Here is a 22,192-nt window from a genome sequence, read left to right on the forward strand (position 1 = left end):
CGGCCCAAGCAAAGTGACATTTATCACAGTTAGAACGTCCTGATTCTTCTTTCCTCTAATTCTCTCACTTCTATACTGTCCTTTATCTCACTGTTGTGCCCGTGGGAAGCCAAGTCAGTCTTTCCATTCTGTAATCCATTCATATCTCTTCAAAACTGCATTTTCTTTTTAGAGAAACAGATAGAGGGACAGCACAACTGGGTGTGTGCTAGAGATAACACAATTCACACATTATTCAGCCGCAAGACCTGACCTGTGAACTTTAGCTGTGTGGGTACACAAGGGGCGCCGGCACATGAGGACAGGAAGCAGAGGGTGAGTGGGATGAGAGCGCAGAGAAAGAAGATGCTTTGTACACTCAAACAAAAGTAGCTTTCTTTTACAACTCAATTTAATGTTGTCTCACTTGTCCCTTTTGGAAATGAGGCTATTTCAGGCTACATCCTGGAAAACACACTCTGTACCAAAACTCTAACCTAATGCAAGTATGCTTTGTGCTGTGCATTGGCCAAGCACCGCCATTGACTTAAATTATGTTTCCGGCCTTAAGGTTACACTCATGAGTTAATTCCAGCAGTAATATGTAAGTAAACAAGTAATATGAATTTTAACAGTCACACACAAAGAGAAATATCACAAATTTTCAAAACAATTGGTCCCCATTGACTTCTATTGTATGGACACAAAACCAATGCAAGTCAACCAAGTTTTCTGTTACCAACATTCTTCAAAATATCTTCTTTTGTGTTATGTAAAAGAATACAGGTTTGAAATGACAAGAGGGTGTGTAAATAATGACAGAATTTTCATTTTAAAGGTGAACTAGGAAGAGTCACCCTGTGGTTGTCCTCCATCTATGGAGATGGTTATGTTAAATTGTGCAATGCAATATATAGACCCCTTTCTCGCCGACGTCACGCTTACATCACGGCATTAGCTGGAGGCAAAACAAAGGGAAAACTGGAGGTGGCCAATACAAACCAGCGCAGATTCGGCTACATAAGGAGTTTAAAACATCATCTTGTTGTGTTGTTTAGTGCCACAATCGACAGAATACAGTCTCCAATTTGATATTTTAACACAAACCTGCTGCCACTGCCAAACAAAAACACTGACAACAGCTGTAGTTAAACACAATAAAACTAGCGGACCGAACCGAAATACAACTCGGAATAATATTGCAGGATCTACTTGAAATATCAAGATTTTCCAGCATGAGTAGCTCAAACTGCATACCAAGCTAGAGTTAAGCAACATGATATGAGTGTAAGAGCTGGGAATGAAGAATCAGAATGAATAATTCGCTTCAGAAACCCATATCTCTTACTCTGTATTCAGAATTCCAAAGTAATGACACAAATTTGCAGTGGAAAACAATTTGACACACTTCGCAGTTTGAATCAGCTAGTATAGGAAGCATTAGTCAGAGGAATTCTATGTGTCATAATACTGTATTCTTAAATTCTTTCTAATTCTAAAGCATGAAGTGATTTTTTACGACCACTTGTTTGACCAATTGGACGAAAAGGTACAGTAATAATGTCATGTTTTCAAACATGTACTGGGGTATGCTTTAATTCACCATGTACAAATACCATGGTACGTGAATATGGTGATCATACAGGAACATGCCATATATGACTAAAGTATGATGCCTCCCAAGTCATTTCAATTCAGTTCAATTCCACACACACACAAAAAGAAAATGTGTACTGCAGCTTCACTTTGAAGCAGTGCAAATCACTCTGAATCAAAGTATCTACACCAAACACATGCAAATGCAAGTTTAATATTCGATTATATTAGTTTTATGTAAAATATAATGCACATGCAGTGCGTATTGCATCAGCAATTCATTTCTTAAGCTATTTTGATAGCACTGGATACAATTATTGATTTAATTATTTGATATTCAACTATGACATTTCTGATGTGCTTTTAAAGCAAAACCACTGGCCTTTTAATCCATTATGCAGTCAGTACAGCATGTCAAGAGGCCCTTATGATGTTCCAGTCAGTAAATGGATTACCTGATCAAATCTTCCTCTCTCACCCCACCCAGAGCTCCTGTCCGACCTATCCGATGTCAGTGTCAAGGGTCATAACCCAGTCACTATGACAACAGTCAGATTTACAGCAGCACACCAGTTTCCTGTTTGTATAGAGGTCTGTGCCAGCCAAATCAAAACAGCCCCTGCTAGGAGTGATGGTTTAGTCTTACAGGGAACTCTGACTGTTGGATAGACACAAAACGGCTCAGGTAGAATTACAGAGGTTGGATCATGAAGCTCAGAACATACCAACCTCTTTTTTATCCATTTTTAGGTCAAGAAAAGTATTATCATTACACTGACCTCAGTGATTGACAACGTTTTATAACGCTGACGTTTTATAATTATTACACTATAGTGTGAGCTGTCTGACAAACTATCACGACAGCGACTTCACTTTAAATTGCTGCTCCCTTGGTACAATTTGGAATGGAATATAACCTTGACATGACGCTACTAGGCAATACAATAAAGCGGACCAGTTCCCTGGTTTCAATGGCAAATTTCTCTGGATTAAACATTGTTGGAAAAGTTTGTGATGATTTAAGTACACAAGTGAACAAAATATATAACATTGTGCTAAAAATGGCAAAATTCTTACATATAGTCCCTTTAACATGCCAAAAAAACTATAAAGTGATTGGTCACCCAAAATTTCTGTCATCATTTGCTCACCCTCTTGTAATTTAAAACCTGTATGACCTTCTTTCTTCCGCAGAATACTAAAGAAGATATTTTGAAGCATGTTGTTAACTGGCCCCATTCACTTGCATTGGTTTTGTGTCCATACAATAGAATGGGGGCCAGTGCTGTTCGGTTCCCAACTTTAAAATATCTTCTTTTGTGTTCAACGGAAGAAAGAAAGTCATACAGGAGTAAAGAGTAAATGATGACATAATTTTAATTTTGGGGTGAACTTTCACTTAAATAATTCATACTTTATTACTTCAAATGGTATACAGTGCACACAATAACTTGAAAGCAACAATAAATCAACCAATGAAATGAGTTTAAATATGGTGACCATTCGTGCCATTTCGCCGGGACACTTATATTTGGGATTATGGTTTTGTGTTGGAAAACCTTGGTACATAATTCATCCCACACCATGTGTGCTAAAAATATAAATAATAGACTACCTCAAACCGTTTGCATATCCCTTCTCTAAGCAATTAGAGTTACAGTTTTTGTCTAATGAACAATAAAGAGGGTAAAAAAATCCCAAAGAACTACACTGAGAATGGGCCCCACACATATCTCGAGACCACAGTGCCATAGAGAAGTCTAGTAAGCAACCATTTAGAACATCCCAGAAATCACCCACAACACCCTAAAAACTAAACAGCAGCTTAAAAACCCACAGAACAACTGCTTAGCAATGCCTCTGCAACCATCCAGAGCATTCTAGCTTTGAACCAGTGAGTTTTGCACAACCCAGCATTCTATCCTTCAGAAAATATGAAAATATGCTTTTTTTAATTTTGTTCGTTGACTGTGAAAATGACATGCTATACGGTATCTTTAGATGAAAACAAAAATACATAAATGCTCAATAAAACATGCAAGTATTTTTCCTTGCTCACCACATGAAGTATTTCTAAAGCTTTCACTATTTCTATTTAAATAAACCCCACACATCCAGGTAGGATCACACCACAGAAATGTCACATAGACGCTCTCTCGCTCGCTCTTTCAGAACCCTCTGAATTCCTCAGGCTGTGAACACTCAGCAGGTCTTCCTGTTTCAACAGAACCCAGAGGAACCCGGCTGCTCATCGTTCTGCTGTCTGCCCCCATATCCTCTGGACTTTCACTTTCAAACCTCTTACACAAAAGCCCCTATCACAGTTTCCAAAGTTTACGTGATTACATAATTATTAAACGCAGGAAAAGTTAAAAGACTACTTTGTTTTACAAATAAGCATTATTATTATTAAATGCAATTTCTTTTAAACAAACTCCACTGTGTATCATACTGTATGGAAATCAGGAGTGATATTAAATTGTGATGAGAAATAAAAAATATATATTTATTAATAGGCAATATTGCAAAAAACATTACAGTTGAGATCCAACTACTAGGCAAATTAAACTACGTAAAGTATATAAGGCAAATTATTAAACGTAATGTAATTGAGCTTTGAACATACATCTTAATTATAAGATAGATACAGCATTTTTAAGTATTTAGACAACTAAGATACACTTTTAATTTGAGACATTTGTTTCATGAAAATAGGCATACGTTTAACAGAACACACGTAAAGGTGTTTATTTGGTTTTAAACTATGTAATGTATAGTTTTAAACTATGTAATGAAAGACATATTGTGTAAAATAAAGACAAAGATAAAGTATCTGGACACTATCTGGTTGTAAGTGGAATACAGTATGACCATATGTGATGAACTACACCTGTGGTTTTTCCATTGTGTGAGGGGCTGTATACATTCACTTAAAACCACATTGATATTATTTTAACATTATTATTTATTTTAAGTTAAGTGATTTATTATTATAAGTTAACTAGGAGTAAAGATTTTGCTTTGTTTGTTTGCTTGTGGCATGGTTGATATTTTCATTAAACAATGGTATTCATATATTTTGTTTCTTAAGCACCCACACACGTTTTGGGGCCACGGTGGTCATGTTCTTGTATAAATATGGTAGCTACAGACGCTTCCCTGTATTTTCTCTCTTTAGACACCAAATGAAGTTTTGCTTCCTGTACATCAAGGAAAATGGTCATTAGTTGAGAGCTTATGCATAACATTCATGGTCCTGTTGTGACGGCCCATTCGCAGAATTTCCATCAGAACAGGAAGAGGTGTCAGACAGCTACGAGCTGAAATTACGGTTACCATAGAGACGGATTTATTTACACTGTGCAGTAAGACTGCAGGGACTTTGTAGTGGTTGGAATACATTCATTTTGTTGATGATCCTAAATTGTAGGCATGTGTTAGAACTACGTGTGTGTGTGCGCCATTGTGCTGGGTGTGTGAACTTATGTAATGTATTACAGGTGTGAACTTTTTGAGGAATAGTTAGACGTTCTGTACAGACAAAAACACATCAATGTACACTCTGCAGTTCTCCATCAGCATAAACGCCCTCACTCATCAGCGTGTAGGCTTTTAATATCTTACAGGTGGCTCATTTCGATACCTCGTTCTCTAAAACAGTTCCACATGACGACTCTGTAAGAAGAGTCCATCTAATTCTAAAATATCATTAACAGACACATACACACTGCCTGTCGTCCCATCTTAAAAACATTGATGTGGGCCTCAAGCATCTACACAGGGATTACAGCATATGTTCACAATATGATTTATGATTTCTCAAAGACTAGAAGGTAAAATTGAAGAAATGCTGTTGATGTGCTGTACAACACTAAACCACTTTTTCTCTATTGGGAATCTTCATTATAATTCTAAAGCTGTCCCAAACTAAAGTATCAGTACCAGGCAGCACACCCACAAACCTTATATTCTGTTCACACAAAGCACATTCTTAATCTAATAAGCTTTAATCGTGGCTGATTTTATACAACTTCATAGAGTATGAGCACACATTTGAGCACACTTCAGGCAGAAAGCCCATAGACGTTTCTCTGGTTGACAGAAATGTCATTTCAAGACCAACAAGTAGGCCTACGGTTTGAACAAGCTTACTCAATATGGCATGACTTCATCCAGTAGATGATATCCATTGTTTTTTAAACAGCTGAAATGTGTTGATAAACCTTTTGTGCTACGACTAAGCTTGTTTTGATCACAACTAGCAGTCTTGAACAAAATGTTCCTAAATGTTATTGGATTATGTTTACATTGCTTTAAACAACTGTGGGTTTTATGAATGGGAGATGTAATTGCTGGTTCAATTAAATGGCATATTCACAGAGAGGAACAAAACAGAGCTATATCCAACCAGCATCACTGCTTGTGCACTGTGGGTACAGATCCCAACAAACAAATCTAGAGGAGTAAAACTTTCCATAAATGCAATTTTCATTCCCCATATTCATTATATTCATTCCCAGCCTGTCAGACAGCAGCAGAAAGCAAGGAAGTTATGGCACACAGCTTTATTTTCATTGGGTGTGAGGTCTTTGCAAAACAATGGCCCATGATATGTCAACATGATATGTCAATAGTGAAATCTGAAACGTTAGTTATGCGTTTCACTGGGGATGTTAAATTGTGTTCCAAACAAAGTCCTGTCAGGAATGATGGATCTTTCTTGACAAGAAAAATAATTTTGAAGTATGTATTTACCATGTTGTAGCGGCATGTTCATAATCAAGAAAGAAAAATAAACAGACATTTAAAAGTAAAAATTCCTTTGGACTGCTTAGCTCTTTGTCAAATTTAAAATTCCAAAACAAACTGTATCAATTATGGATTTGAATATTGAATATTGTTGCCCTAAGCAAACTTTGCACAATGTGAGAACAGACAAAAAACATTCCATGCTTTACGTATTGTGTGCCGTATGTTCACTGTTAAGTTATCCAGAATGTAACAGCAAAATCATAAGACATTTCCACACAGAACAGACATTTAACACAATGTTACCAAATAACATACCAAAAATACTTTACTCTTCATCTTCATGCGAACTGCCAGAGTAACCATGATCCTCCATTTTACCTTTATTAAACTCACACAATACCCCAACCCTTACCCCAAGCCACATCCTGCAGCTATACAGGAAACCCTTTATATGCTATCATTCATCAACCAGAACCTCAGGCAAAAAATTTCACTACCCAAAATTCTCCAGTCCTGGCTGTCTGAGTTTCAGTCCCAACACTATTTGCCCAGGCCAGCACAAGGCATAATTGATCGCTATAAAAAAATGTTCAAGGGGAAGAAACATTTAGGTGCTTGGTTAAGGAGGACCAACAGCAAAACTGTGAAAGTGTTTTGGGCAACTAGTTTTACAAACATCCTCATGACTTTCTTCTGCACAACAAAAAGTAGATATTTTGAATATTGTTGGTAACCAAACAACCAACAATCGCCACCTTTGACTGACATTGTAAGTACAGACATTTCTTCAAATATCTACTTTTTTTCTCATATACAGATTTTGTTTGACATAAGGGTGAATAAATGATGACAGACTTTTATTGTTGGGTGAATTATAACTTATTATACAACAGTTCTTTCTGGTTCTCGAATCTGATTGGCTGAGAGCCATGCGATATTTCACCAATATCACCACAGGAACCACTTCACTGTTTGTATCACTCCGCCACTAAACAAACTAACTCGGACTATGCTGTCCATGCAACTGCGTCACTCTGAAGAAGCTAGACAGCTAGCTAACACACACACACACACACACACACACACACACACACACACACACGCACACACACGCACACACACACACGCACACGCACACACGCACACACACAAAGCAGTTTATCCATTCCAGATTGTTTGCTACTGTGATCCTTTCTCATTTTTTTATCGTTATCATATTATTATAATCACAACTTAACTTCCAATAATCAATAATATGTTAACACATAATAAGAATCTTCACAGATTGTAAATAAACTTACAGGCATATCTTTCTCCAAGGCACATATTGTTTGCGTGCTGAAGTGAAACTGATGCTGCACATTGACAGTTGCAATCTAAATTAAAGCGTACCTCCACCGAAAACTCATAAATTACTCACCCTAAAGTTGTTTGTCAACCCTAGGAGCTCTGTTTATCTCCAGAACGCAAATTAAGATAGTTTTGAAATGGTCCGGGAAATTTCTGACTCCTCCATAGACTGCAACGTTACCAACTTAAAAGCGATGAAAGTAAGTAAAGACATCGTTGAAATAGTCCATGTCACTCCAGTGGTTCAGCTTTAATTATATAAAGTGACGAAGATAAGTTTTGTGCACAAACAAACAAAAATACCAACTATATTCAACAATTTCCTGACATCTGTGTTAGTTTCCAGTTTTCCGCGTGTTCACGAGTGCATACGAGGTCAACACTGCACGACGCATGCGAGTCTCATCTCATGAACGCGATGGAGGTCCTAGGCTTGACAAACGACTTTAGCGGGAGTAATTTATGACTAAATTTTTGGCCGGAGTATCCCTTTAACACTGCGCATGTATGGAAGAATAACAAACGTCAATACGGCTATACACCATCACCAGATATCAAAGCGATTCTCAAAGTAAAACGCGCACATTTGGCAGCATCTCTTAGAGCAATTTATTCACAGTGCTCAGGAATGGTTCAAAAAATTAATGCGCTTTAAATAACAGAAATTGCCGTGTCAACTTACAGTAAAAAAACGCATGTTTAAATCAAAAACCATGGAAAGTGCTGCAGTGCAATGGGAATAGCGCATTCGTGGTGAGTTGCCTTTTACAGTCTTTCTCTTTTATTCACACGCACATCTGCCTCGTTATTTCTCATTAATAACAACAACATTCCTTACTTCATTTAATACAGTCAACAAAAATTGTATTATAGTTAAAGTTAATTCGCTTTATCAAATATTAAAGGACAAAGCATAGCTGTCCTCATACGACCCTATGCTCCTTACCACACTCTCTCTGGAAAGGGCATGGGAAGTTTTATATCTATCTTTAATGCCTTGATGTCCTCCAGTGTAAAAGGCATGGTATGCTGAGCCTGGCCAATGCCCAATCACATCCCATTTTGATCTCTGCAGGCATTAACACTATTGCATTAGACCCTGAGCTAGAAGAGCCAATGATACAAGACACCAGAGCAGCACACGTGGCATAGGTATCATGGGCAAAACGCAATAATATTAGTTTGCACCTGTCTTCCCTCAGAGAAAGAGGTAGCGAAAGAGAGCCATCTGTCATATTATAGAGCCACTGAGTCTAGTGAACTGACAGGGAGGCTGCCAAAGTCAGAGAGAAGTTAGATGAGACAGCTATGGTGGGCCGATTATGCTGGTATAATATGCGTGCATGTGTGTGAACACGAGGCTCAGGGGGTCTTGTGAAATAGATCGTGTTTATCTCTTTCACTGGCTGGCATGTGGAAAGTGGGCGTCTTGCAGTATAAAATACAATCAAATTGCCCTGTGGTCTCCTGGAAAAGAAAAACTTTGCGTTTTATGCAGAAAAACAAAACCAGATCTCATCTTTCTTGTCAGTTATTCATTTAGTTTCAACAATACCACTGGAAGGCATCCAGAAATAAGTGGGCCTTGAAATCATGATCAGTCTATGTTCATTTAACTCACAAAGCATTACAAATCGACTTATTTCTGCCCACTTTGAAAAGTGGGTCACACTTTACAGTACACTGTAGTTACACGAGGAAGCACTGAGAAATAGTAATGGAGCATGTATTTTTTGGGAAAAGTTTACTCATGCTTGTAATAACACATCCATGTTGTTATTATTACAAGTCAAGCAAAGACTAAAAGCTGAAACTGTGAGACAGCAGTTTACTGGCAATGTCAGGATTACACTGGAAATGTGTAAGACCAAACTGTTCAAATAATATAGAGAAATAAAGGTTTTAGGAAAGCTCTGTGACACCGGCTCACCAACATAACAGAATGAAAGTATAAGATTGTGCCTGAAGTATTCTTCAAAGTAACATATTTTGTGTTCCAAAGTAACATCTTAGAAAGTCCAGAAAAGCATTGGGGAAAGAAAATGCAAAGATTTTCATCCAGCTATTATAAAATGTGTAGTATAAATATGTAATTTATAATGAAAACGAGTTTTGCTTTAAAAGTTCAGTTCTAAACGTACAAAATGAAAAAAATAATTATTTTACCAAGAAAATGTCAATATACAGTATATGGCCTTAATAGAGGCCAGAACCAACGCATGTGGATGTTCTGAAGAAAATAATTAGGTCACTAAATAAAAATAAAAGGTTGGCATGATTTACTCTCATAAGAGACCCTGCACATATCAGTTTCCTAAAGCCAAACGAAAGTCTTTATATCCTCCTGATCTGTGACCCAGAAATCCAAGCAATACTCAACAGGGTTCATCTTAGTACACAGGGGACAGATGCCATGTTTGTTGACTCATTTACTCAATGGAAAAAAGCGATAAATCCTGCTAACAAGAAGAATCCTCCTCGTTGTTCATCCAATTTCTCCGCACCCCTGGAGTCTGAGAGGGCTAGAACAGCCCGCAGGCATATATTGTGGTGCTGCAACTTCAAAATTACGGTGTGAATTATGAGAAGGCGGTGTGGCAGAGATTCTTTGAGCTCTCCAGCATCCCTCCAGAGTTTTAGTTGGTTTGTTGAGTGGCTTCTATTTCGGAGTGGAAAGGTTCAAGGTATTTTATTTCTTTTTTTATGTTAAAATACTTTTGCTATAAGAAATCTGCCTAATTTCTCTTGAGTATGGTCACGGTTTATTTTGAGGTTACTCTGTTACAATGTATTCACACAAATAAGTATTGAGTAATATGAATTATTAAACTCTTACAAAATAAAGGTGCAATTTTGTTTCACATCAATGCAAGTTTGTGTTTTTTTATGTTTATTTATTTATGTTTATTTTAGGGCTGTTAACGCATGCGATTCATTTTTTCAAATTAACGCGTGAAAAATATTAACGCAGCATCCGTTTGTTTTGACATATTTGTCTAGCGTTACATTATGTAATCACGCTCTTATTCGTGTACAGGCTTTTAAACCACTTAAGCGCGATTTTAAACAGTTGCTTTGACGCGTTCAATGAAGATAGACAGCTTCTAAACTGTGGGACGCGGCAAAACGCAACGCGAGGTCCAGTCTGGTGTAAACAGTCAAGGGCTAAAGGCTGCGTCGGTGAATCTCTGTCAGACAGCGCATCCGTGTTAAGTTCTCTTTCGTGCTTGAATGGATAAAACCACACAAGATTATGTCAGAAAGCCCGTTTTGTCTAGCATTTTCTTAAGCACAGACTTCAAAGTGTAAAATAAAATCTTAAATGAATGCAAAGTGTTGTGAAAATGGGAGTGCGGTGACGGTCAGATCTGCGTACTGAGACAGCTCTTAAAGGGGCCGCGTTCTTAAACGTGCTGCTGTGACTCCTGTCACTAATGTTAATCAAAGAACAAAAGAAAAGAAGAAATCAATGTGATTTTGTAGCTTTAATGAGAATTCTTCTGCATTTAATTTATACTTTAGCATTAAAGACTGTAAAGTGTTTGAGAACTTCCTTCAATTTCTGTATATTTCATGATAGCTCTCAATTATATTGTTGAATGGCTATAATTAATGTTAAAATAATCAATTTAATAGAGACATCAGTTACAGTACTAATATCAAAATGTTTTCTTTCATTCATAAAATGACGCTGTTAAAGAAATAGGTTGTTTCTACATCAAATTGAAGATTAAATGTGAAATTATTAAAATGTAAAAGTATATTTTAAAATATTATTGTTATGTGTGATTAATCATAATTAATCACAGAAAATGTGTGATTAATCCGATTAATGTTTTAATCGATTGACAGCACTAGTTTATTTATGTTTTTATAGTCTGTAATTATTTTTCTACAACAAAGTGACATTTATGCAACAGAAAAGTTGATTTTAAATGTTCTTTAAGGGACATTACAGGCCAACAGAGCACCTTTAAGGAATCTTTATCTTTAAAAACGTACTGCATATGTTGTTGCATCTTGGCTGATGGCATTTGAGAAAAGTGTTAAGTGTTTGAGAGCAAATAAACACTAAAATCAAGCCTCAGAAAGTAGAAGCAAGAACCGATAAAAAAACAATGCAATTTCAATCTAACAAACATTGTCTTATGTTATTTGAATAGGTCAGATGAAGGCCAAGAACAGAAGTCCAACTAAGTCCTGGTGTGATTAATTAACCCAAAACCTGCCTGCAATAAAATTATTTAAAAAAACAGCTCAGGCTATAGCAAGAACTTAACATCCCACAGCAAGATCTGCATTCACCTTCCTGTTTCTAATTCCGAAGAAAATAGCAAATTGTTTTCCATCATCTGCGTATTGCAAAATATGCCTTTATTTTTCAAAAACACTAAGAACAGCTATTATTTTGGAGACCTTTAGTGGGGCGTTCACCTCTAGACTTGAAACACATGTGATTTCTAAACGTGAACCATATGCTGGTGTCCGGACTGGCTGTATTAATCTAAAATGAGAAACAGGGGTAGCATGGAACCTGCTGGTATCTTGGTGCCTTCGGGCATGTCCATACTTATGTTTTTTTTTATTTTAAAAGCATCTAAATGTCCCTTTAATATGTAGAGCGAGGGGAAAGAGGCCCTTTAAGGAGTAGAGTAAAGAAATATATGTGTAAAATAATTGGATTACGAGCAGCGTCCAAGGTTGGTGCTACAAACATTTTGCATGAAGTAAAATATACTGGATATTTTTTTTTATTGAACTTTTTTTGCCCTGCCTAATTGCTTATTGAAACATGGAAACTTCAATGTTTCAATGAAACTGCGGCATTCATTTGTTTTTTGTTCCTCTCTGATTCTTTAGTTAATTTCCACCTGTGCCATCTTGCTCATCAATGCATGTTTACACTACTGGCCCTGAAATCAAACAAAAAACATCCTGTCCACCTTGTTCTTTTTATTGAATTACATTTGCCTCATATAAACACTACATTCTCAAAATATTTTTGATACACTGTAATGCAGAGTTCACACACATCCCACATGTCATGAACGGTGAGGGAACAAGGACAGAGGACCCAGGCGCAGACAGCGGGTAAGGGGTTAACAAGACATTTATTTAACAAATAAAACAAAAACCCACGAGGGGGTAACATAACAGAGATATAAACAAGAACACAGACTCACTAAACTAGACAAGACTAAAGTTAACACTTGCCATAAATAACTAAACTAGACTAGACTAGACTAGACTAACTACAGCAATACAAAACAAGACAGGTGACAAGGACCAAACTATTCAAAATAATCCAGCACAAGACAGAAGACACAAGGGCATTAAATAGGGAACTAAATCAAGAGGGGAACAGGTGTAGGGCATGAAATCATAACGAGCACTAAGAGGAAACAAGAGGGCAGGAACAAAGACGAGACAGGAGAGAGCATGGAAGGCCAACAGGGCCAGAATGCCTCTCTCCACATAAAACAAGAGGTTCTGTCATGATCCCGCCACTAGACCAAGAGAAACACGACATGATGTGGCAGAATCATGACACCACAGTTGAGCGCATCTTTGAGGCATGGGGTGGACCGTCTACCCGCTTAACCACCAACTACCCGCTGTTGTTACTCAGTCTAACCAAGAGAGCCTGGGACAGACGGGGTGTCAATCAGAGCTACTGAGACAGATTGGATAAAGCCACACAGCATTGAGACATCATTTGCCATTTTAGCCCAATCACCATGTACATGCAACAAGGAAAATTCATTACATGAACCTACTGCATGCGGTTGATTGCTCAGTAATAAAGAATGAAAATCCACCACAAAATCAATGCACATGCCAAGCACTCATCTGCAGCACGGGTTAACTGAGTTGCTCTGTTGTGTAAAAATCGCTTTATGCAGGAAAATGAGTTTCCACCTTTTGATGTCTTTTTTACAATCAGGCCTATAAAATGTATTTTTTCCTAATCACTGTTTTTCTCTGGCTTGGTGAATAATTGGACCACAGTTTTGGGAACATGTCGCTGAGCCAGATTGTGGGTTAAACTGCCTCTCACAGCTGTATAACCACAAATACGTATTTGTAGATTGGAGACCAATAGTAATAATAATAATGGATTATAAAATGCAGGTTGGATCTTGCACACAAGACTATAAAGATAATTTTTGTAAACTTAGAATCGGTTAATTTTTGCTAAGAGTGCAGTTATTCAGTTACATTACCTACAGTGCATTCAGTTTTAACAAACAACCAGTAGTGATATGTGCCTGCTCTTCACGGGAAGCAGTAATGGGAAGCTCAGAAAAATATCTCTGCACCCCATTTGACTCTCAGCCAGAGGTTAATCGACAGTCCGCCGCCGGCATCCGCTCTGTTCCGGGCTTCGCTTTCCAGTCTCACCATCTCGCCGCACCCACGGGTTCCCACGCCAGTTACCGGACTCCAAGGGACATTACAGTCTGTTGGCCTCACTGTGCCGCCCTCCAGTCCGTGTCCGCTGGGTGCTGTTCTGGTGTGCTCAGAACTCTGTGCCTGATCTGGACTATCTGCCTATTAACTGTCGTTGGTGTGTTCTCTCATTGAAATAAACTTGTCATTTACTTCCCCCGCAGTTGAGTCCCATCTCGTTCATGACTCGTTGATTGCGCTATAGCTGACGAACTCGCTTCTCTGGAACTCTCCCAAAAACTGGAGGACCTTATCAATCTCTCCCTCCGGGTGGAGGGTCGTCACTCCCAGCGGCATCAGAGGAGACTCTTAAACAGTCCGTGGCGATCTCCCCAGAATGTTCCCCTCAAAGCACCTGTTCCCATTTCCCCTGACACCGAGCCTATGCAGCTGGGACCCATGCGCCTCACCACTGCTTAGAAGCAGCAGCGGCTCGTTCAGGGACTGTGCTTTTATTTTGGGAAGTTTGGTCACCTTGTCGCACACTGCCCGCCAAAAGGCCGCGCCCACCAGTAGAGTGGAGAGTCCTGGTGGGCGCCATCACCTGTGCAACCTCTCCTTCATGTCCCCTGCTGCCCTGTACCCTGACCATCTAAGGGAAGTCACACGTCAGTCACGCCTTCCTGGATTCCGGAGCAGAGGGAAATTTCATTGATGTGAACACCGCTCGCAAGTGGGGCCTTCCTGCCATTCCGTTGCCTAGATCTATTGCTGCCTGGGCGTTGGCGGGTTGTCCTCTGACCACTATCACCCACATCACACCTCACGTAAGCCTCTTCCTTTCCGGTAACCACTCTGAGCGAATTGAGCTGTACATCCTAGAGTCCCCCAATACTCTCATAATATTAGGGCATCCCTGGTTGCTACAGCACAATCCTCAAGTGGACTGGTCTAGTAATTCTGTGTTAGCTTGGAGTCCATCCTGTCATGAGTCTTGCCTTGGTCCTGCCTCCTCTCCTGTCTCTGTGTCTCCTGTCTTTCAGGTGGAGTCTGCTGATTTGACCGGGGTCCCAGAGGAGTACCATGATCTTCAAGCCGTGTTCAGCAAGTCGCAGACTACCTTGTTACCTCCACATCGCCCCTACGACTGTGCCATTGACCTTTTACCAGGCACTTCTCCGCCCCGGGTTCGTTTGTTTTCCCTGTCTGCTCCTGAAAGGGAGGCCATAGAAACTTACATTCGAGAGTCGCTTCGTGCCGGCCTCATCAGTCACACCTCCTCACCTGCGGGGCGCAGGATTCTTCTTCGTACAGAAGAAGGACGGCTCTCTGCGTTCCTGTATCGATTACCAAGGTTTGAATGACATTACTGTGAAAAATAGATTCCCCTTACCTTTAATATCGTTTGCCTTTGAGTAATTGCAGGGAGCCCGGGTCTTTACCAAGCTAGACCTCCCCAACGCCTACCATCTGGTGATCATTCGCGAGAGAGACGAGTGGAAGACTGCGTTTAACACACCCTACGGGCAGGGGCGTATCTAGGATATAAAACCATCTAGGGGCTAAAGTAGGGAATTTGAATTAGGTTGTAAGGGGTATTCTTTTCAAGGAAAATATGCTTTGCATTAACTTTTTTATGCAATATAATTTATCAGCAAACACAAAATGTTTTCAGAATGTATTTGAAATATATAATATAATATATGTATAAAAATGTAAAACCTATTAAAAGAATGCCCAAAAAATAGATAAAAGCAACTGCTGATGAGACTATCAAGGCATCTACTGGTTAATCCAATGTCATTACATTTCATTTTCTTTATTTCCACAAAAATGAATGTCTATTTTTTATGTAAATACTTAATTTTGAAAAAAGCATATGGTAATGTTTGTAATGCATTAGTGCTTCCATGTTTATGAGCTGGGCGATAATAATGCATGCAATTAACAGTCAGTCCCTTTAGGATTTCATTCTTGTATTTTTCCTTGTTTGTAAATTGTGTAAATATTTGTAATGTTTTTACAACTTAAAATACTCAAATACTAAAAGTATTTATATTAATAGAAAAACTTAATAACTATAATTGAAAATGCTTAACCTAATATAAATAAAAAATAAAGGTTTAGAAATACATTTTTAAGTAAACACAAACAGTCAGTGGCCTAATAACTGCTGGTGTGACTGACAGTGGTTCAATGTTAGGCTGCTGGCACTTGACTTGCGGTAAAGCGCGGATACACGTCCCTAAACGTTTCTCCCAAAAACTGTTTACGTCATACGCGATTGTGTTTAAAAAAAACTCGACGGACATTTTGACATAATTATATGTGTATTTGACCATTCAAGCAATAAGCCTGAAAGACAAGATTCGCGCGCTGACAGGAAGCATTTGCTCAAGAATGATGTTTTTTTTACAAGGAATACAAAACAGTATTGCTCCACTACGCTGTCATATATTAGGATATTATTGCTTCGCCCATTCCTTGGCACTTATGTGAGGCAGCAGCCAGGTAAGAAAGGTTCACACTGACCTCACATGCGTGACAGGCAACATCTGTGCATTATCCTCGTAAAAATAATGCATCACAAATTGATAAAATTATTATTTTTTGCTATCTTTGCATTGATTTTGATAAGATTATGCCGAATCACGAAAATCTGTGGGGGTTTGTTGTGATAATCCGGATTTTTATATCATGAGTTACACCTAGGTGTACATTTTCGTATGCGTGTATGTTCGCTCGCACACTAAAGTTACCTTTCTTCTTCTTCTGCCAAAATGAAAGAAGATTTGTTTGTTTCTTGGCACACGCCTGTCGTGATCTCAATCTTGTCTTGGTTTTGTGTCTCGTGTGGGTGTGTGTTGTTTTTGTCTAACACGTGGAGTGCCGTTTTTGACAGCTCTACATGTGTCCGGTGTCTGCATCACTCGCCCCGCCCAATGTCTCCCCGCCAGGCTTTTCCCGTACCGGGTTTCCATCACCTCATCACCATCACTCCTGTAGCTCGTTCCCCATCAGTAGAAACCCCTGGTTTCTCATTATGTTTCACCTGTAATTCATTCCCGTCATTAGTTTCCCTCTATTTAATACCTTTTGTCCTCTTGTCTTGTGTCAGACCGTTGTTTATTGTTCACATCGCTGGCCGTTCCTAGTCTTGTTGTCTTAGTCATCTTGTTAGTTAGTTAGTTAGTTAGTTCATGATATTCTCAGTCATAGTTTTGATTTATTTTGTTGTTTTCTCTTAGTGCAGACTTCTTCCCTTAGTTACTCTATCGGACTCTCTCTTCGTTTTAGCTACTAGTGCCTAAACCCGTTGCTCTCATAGTTTTCTGTTCCCCCTCCCCTTAGCTCTCGTTGGCGTCCCGGACCTCCCAGCTCTTCACACCCAGGCATCTCTTCTACTGCGGTTCCCGCTCTCGTCTCCGGGCAGCCGGCGGGTCGAGGCTCTCCCCGCCGTGCGTGTTCCCTTTTGTGGGTCAGGAAATCTCGGACTGTGTCTACTACGGATTCTCCCGTGAGTGTCGTCGGGTCGAGTCCTCTCGTGGTTCTCGAGGGCCCTACTGGTCCGGATCTCCCGAGGTGGTTCTGCTCTTCCGTAAGTCCCGGTGGGTCGAGTCCCCCTCCCCCCCAGGGCTTACGAGGTTCCTGGGTTCAAGGCCGGTGTCGCCTGGTGGAATTATTGGACTGTTCGTATAAATAAAGATTCTCTCATTTTGCACCCGCATCTGAGTCTCCGCATCCTCTTATCATGACTCAGCATCCTCTTTCCACAGTCATGACACACGCCATTGCAGTTTTGTAGTCTTCTCTGCCCTCACACTGTTACATTTTATTTTGTCGAGCACCTCAACTGCATGGTGTTGTTCAAGGATAGGTTGAAATGAGCCACGTTGGGTGTGTACAGTATGTGCGTGCTGTGTGTCAGACTCGGCGCACGTGGGAGAGAGGCTGCAGTCAGCATCGTGTACAACAGCGTCAGCAGTGAATTTTAAACAACCAGTTACTGAATTCCTATTATTATATTGCCAGGCCAAAACATTCGGGGCTAGATTAGAAACAATCAGGGCTAGAGCCCCGAATAAATAGTGCAAGTGATGCCCATGCCTACGGGACACTACGAGTATTTGGTGCTTCCTTTCAGTCTGACCAATGCTCCATCCGTCTTCCAGGGGCTTGTCAATGCCGCTCTGCATGACATGATCAATTGTTTTGTCTTTGTGTATATGGACGATATTCTAATGTTTTCCTCTTCTCTCCAGGAACACACCCAACACATCAGACAGGTCCTCCAATGACTTTTGGAAAATCAACTCTTCAAGGCGAAGAAGTGTAAGTTCCATGCCATGTCCGTTATGTCCCTTGGCCATATTATATCTTCAGAGGGGATTCGACCCGATCCTGCTAAGATCAAAGCCATCACCAAGTGGCCTATCCCCGACTCCCATAAGGCTTTACAGTGCTTACTGGGATTCGCCAACTTTTACCGGCGTTTCATCAGGGGGTTCGGGCAGATCGCTGCTTCGCTTACGACGCTCACCTCCTCAAAAGTGCAGGTCACGTGGAATCCTAAAGCTCAGGTAGTCTTTGAAAATCTCAAGTCCCGTTTCGTCACTGCTCCGGTGCTTTGTTTTCCAGATCCGGAATGTCAATTCATTGTTGAGGTGGATGCATCGGATGTCGGGGTGGGCGCGGTTCTGTCTTAGCGCTTCCCTCACAAAGGCAAGATTCACCTCTGTGCCTTTTATTCTCACCGTCTATGCCCTGCTGAGCGTAACTACGACATCGGCAACCAAGAGAGTTTGGCGGTGCAGCTGGCTTTGGGTGAGTGGCATCGGTTGGAGGGGTCAGCGCAGCCTTTCTTGGTCTGGACGGACCACAAGAACCTTGAGTATGTCCGTTCAGCCAAGAGGCTGAGTAAGCGCCAGGCCCGCTGGGCACTTTTCTTTGGACGATTTAACTTCACCCTCTCTTACCATCCGGGGTCCAAAAACACCAAACCCGATGCGCTGTCGAGGCTCCAGAGAGGGAGCTTACGTGTGCCCACAACTCTTTTCCTGTTTTAGCATCAGGTATGTCCCCTTTTGAGTGTTCCATTGGTTATTCAACACCTCTGTTTCCCTCTCAGGAACTCGTCACTGTGGTTCCCTCCGTCCTGGCCTTCCTCCAACGGTGTCGCCGCACCTGGAAGAGGGCCAGGAAAGTTCTGGCCCGAACCTTAGTGAGAACCAAGGCAGCTGCCGACTGTCACCGGACCTCTCCCCCAGCCTATGTGTGTGGTCAGTGGGTATGGCTCTCCACCAAGGATCTGCCTCTCCGGGTGCCTTCTCGTAAACTGGCTCCCAGATTCATTTGATCATACCGCATCACCAAGGTTGTTAATCCAGTGACCGTTTGGCTCAGTCTCCCCCCCCACCCTTGGTCGAGTTCACCCTGTATTTCATGTCTCTAGGGTCAAACCCGTGTTCTCGTCCCATCTTAACCCCTCCAGTGATCCCTCCCCCATCTCGTAGATGGCTCTCCGGTTTACATGGACGTTTGCCTCCGTGGCAGGGGTTTCCAATATCTAGTGGACTGGGAAGGTTATGGTGCAGAGGAAAGGTGCAGGGTTCCCGCCCGTGACACTCTGGACCGGTCGTTGATCGCGGACTTTCACCGGAGACTAGGTGAGCCCCCTTACAGGACGCCTCGTGGCGCCACTGGGGGGGGGGGTACTGTCATGTCCTCGGTCAGATCGGCCAACTTCTGTTGTTTTCCCTTGTGTGTTTGTGTTGACAGTTTCCCTTGTGCGCATCTCTACCCCTCCTAGTTATCCCAATAATTACTACAACGCTATAATTTCCTTTGTTTTCCCCCGCTCTCATCAGTCTATTTGCTACAGGACTCTCCTGCCGATGATCTCTGCACCCCACTTGACTCTCAGCCAGAGGTTAATCGACAGTCCGCTGCCGGCATCCGCTCTGTTCTGGGATTCGCTTTCCAGTCTCGTCGCACCCACGGGTTCCCATGCCAGTTATCGGAACTTCAAGGGACGTTCCAGTCTGTCGGCCTCACTGTGCTGCCCTCCAGCCCAGTGTCCGCTGGGTGCTGTTCTGGTGTGCTCCGGACTTTGTGCCTGATCTGGACTATCTGCCTATTAACTGTCGTTGGTGTGTTCTCTGGTTGAAATAAACTTGTCATTTACTTCCCCCGCAGTTGAGTCCCATCACGTTCACGACACAAACATATGACCAAAGTTATCATAATGACCACACAAACCCTACACAATATCCTCCCATGCTATAACATATTTCTTTACATTGTCCAACATGTAAACGTATATCATGCTGACAGAAATGTTAGTTTATGCGGTATTATAATAAAATGTATAGTAATTAGAGGTTATAAAGGATGTTATCCAAGGGAGAACATTGGGTCATCTGTCTTCCAAATGGATTTTATTATTTGGTTGATTGTGTGAATAGCAACATAAGATGTGCATTTCCATGTTTCCTACTTTTTTAATTTCACATAGGTTTGCTTGTTTGGAATTGATGTCTTCCAGTAAACAAAAAGTAACATACAGTTATTAATTTAACTATTAGTTGTTTATTTTACTATTGTATTATTCTACAATACTAATACTTTTTTGCAAATAAGAGTGTGAGAAAGCAAAATAACTTTGTAGGGACAGAGCATGAGAGAGGAAATGTGTGTTTGTGATCGTGAATTCCCAGTGCATGATGGGTAGTACCATGAGACAGTATGTGCATAATTGTACATGATTGTAGCCCCAGTGGGGCAAATGAGAGGATGGTATGACATAATGTCCTGGATAATTTCTCCCATCCATCATGGCTTGTCTCTTTCATGCAGTAATGGTAGAACAGTGTACAGTGCAGTTGGAAACAATATCACTTAAACAACAACATATGCTTTAAAGTCTCTGGAGATAAACATTTATGCATTTGGAGGACGCTTTTATCCGAAGCCACTTCATTCTGCATTCAAGGTATACATTTTTTAACATTATTATTAGTTTTTGTGTTCCACAGCTTTGAACCTACCAGCATTCAACCAGTTAAATTGCAGAAACTTTATAATTAAATTCCTTATTGTCGCTGTCCTTCTGAAACCTTCATATGTCAGAATTTGCTCCAGGATATGGAAAAAAACACTTTTTCAGTGATTGCACACTGTTGTGTCTAAGTTGATTAGCAAATTATAATAAACTAAATAATAAATAGACACTCTTCATGTCCACCCAACACACATTCAACACCCTTTAATGTATCTCTTTGCAAGCCATATCTTTTTTCTATCAGTGTAATAAATATTTTTATTAAAAAAATAAACCATTCCACATTTCATCTTTCCATTGATTTCTTGAGACTTAACAAACTCAGGTCTGAAGACATTTAAACGTGTCCCTAGAAGTATATATGACAGAAACACGCACGCCGTTATGTGAAACGGTTCTGCCTTTGGCACTGATTCTAAGCACATTACATCTTCATCAGCTCGTGCAGTCTACCTGCTTTATCTCAATAGTGCTTGACTGCTCCACCCACCCCAGCTCATAGTCTCTGGGCCTGTATGATGGCCAGAAAACACACGTGAGAGTCTGATGCAAACATTAGTTAAACCACATGAAACGATTCTATTCACTTCTCATGTTTATGGCCCACAAGGGTTTGGATGAGTTTCTTCAGTAAACAACATTAATTCTTCTCACAGAACAAGGTAACTGGAGAAAAAAGTCAAAATGCAGCCAAAATAAATTTACAGCAGTATATAAATACCTAAAACCGTATAACAAAGCACTGAGCCAATGGCAACATAGTCCAATGTTCGATAAATTCTTTATTAATATTTCTTAACGATCATATATTATCATAAAAATAGAAAAAAACTCCACTACATTAGAGACTACAACTGATATTGAGATTATTTACCCATTTAACACAGAGGTCACTACAGTGGCCAGCTACAGTCTATAAACTATAAGAATTAAAATTATATGCCATCTCAGGTGTGCATATAGTTATTTCACATAAGCTTTAAAGGGACAGTTCACCCAAAAATAAAAATTCTGTCATCATTTACTTTATTTAATTTATTTATTAATTAATTTATTTTTTTATTC

Source organism: Triplophysa rosa, linkage group LG15 (assembly GCF_024868665.1).
Source record: "Triplophysa rosa linkage group LG15, Trosa_1v2, whole genome shotgun sequence".
NCBI classification, from domain to species: domain Eukaryota; kingdom Metazoa; phylum Chordata; class Actinopteri; order Cypriniformes; family Nemacheilidae; genus Triplophysa; species Triplophysa rosa.